The sequence below is a fragment of the Stylophora pistillata genome, chromosome 7 (genome assembly GCF_964205215.1).
Source record: "Stylophora pistillata chromosome 7, jaStyPist1.2, whole genome shotgun sequence".
NCBI lineage: Eukaryota > Metazoa > Cnidaria > Anthozoa > Scleractinia > Pocilloporidae > Stylophora > Stylophora pistillata.
The window spans coordinates 21268757-21269815 of record NC_142525.1 but is presented as its reverse complement, the minus strand read 5'-3'; the positions used below and the strand labels follow the sequence as shown (position 1 = coordinate 21269815).

Genomic DNA, 1059 nt, shown 5'->3' with positions numbered 1-1059 from the left:
AAAGCTGACGTTTCGAGCGTTAGCCCTTTGTCAGAGCGATCTAGTCGATCTTGACACGACAGCTTCAAGTTCAGAAGCCATATCACTCATTGTACTCTCATTAGCGAGTGATATGGCATATTTCAAGGATTTAAATTTTGGATTTAGAATTAAGACTTTTTGTGTACTCTCACTTGGTGAATCGCTCACAGAGAGCCCAGGACATCCCACTTTGAACATGGTTTCTGGCAGAAAAATATGGAACTGTAATTGCTTCCCATTGCTATTGCATAGCAGGGTTGTGTGAAGGGTGGTCTCATGTTGGGGCAGAGCTTTTTTCTGTGGAGGCTGGTGTTAGAATTAGAGTATCTACCACATGCACACAGGAAAAGAACAAATGGCTTCTCTCTAGTCATATGAAAGAAATCCCCATTACCTATAATTGAGATGGATTTTACCTCTGCCTGAAGGAAGCATGAATTGATGGTGGAGAAACACTGGTTAGTCCTATGGCTACTAGATCTAACCCTGGGATCTGAACAACCAGGACACCTGCCCCAACCCCAGAAGAGCAGAAAACTATTTTTAGAGTATTTCTGGCTGTACAGGAAATTCAGCAGTCTTGTCCCTTGTCGCACCTTTAAATAAGCAGTATACTTGTAAAGAAATTGGTAATGTACCCAAGCCCTTGCCCAATAGCGTTTTTTTTAGAGAAGAGTGTTTGCAGTTAGATTACCAGTACATAGAGTTGTTGCAGCAATGTCAACAAATATCGCTTGAGATTACACCTGATGAGTGTGGAGCAATAGAAGCTTCAACTAGAAAGCAGTCACAATATAAAGTTTGGTACTAAATGGCAGGCAGGCAGGTCGTATTACTGCTTCCAATCTAAAAAATGCTTGCAAAACAAATACAGCTAAGCCTGCTAAGAGTTCTTGTTAAGTCCATATGCCACCCTGAAGCCCATAAGTTTTCAACTGCGGCTGCGAGGTGGGGTTGTGAAAACGAGGGTAGGGCTCACAAAGCTTACCAGTCTGACAATTTCTGACCATGAGTCTTTGACAATTTCTGACAGTGGTC

General features: G+C 42.3%; 1 pseudogene; it reads left to right on the top strand.

Moving 5' to 3' along the window:
• Positions 1-833, top strand: part of LOC148727058 (uncharacterized) — a 1235-nt pseudogene extending 402 nt beyond the window's left edge.
• Positions 834-1059: the final 226 nt, after the last annotated feature.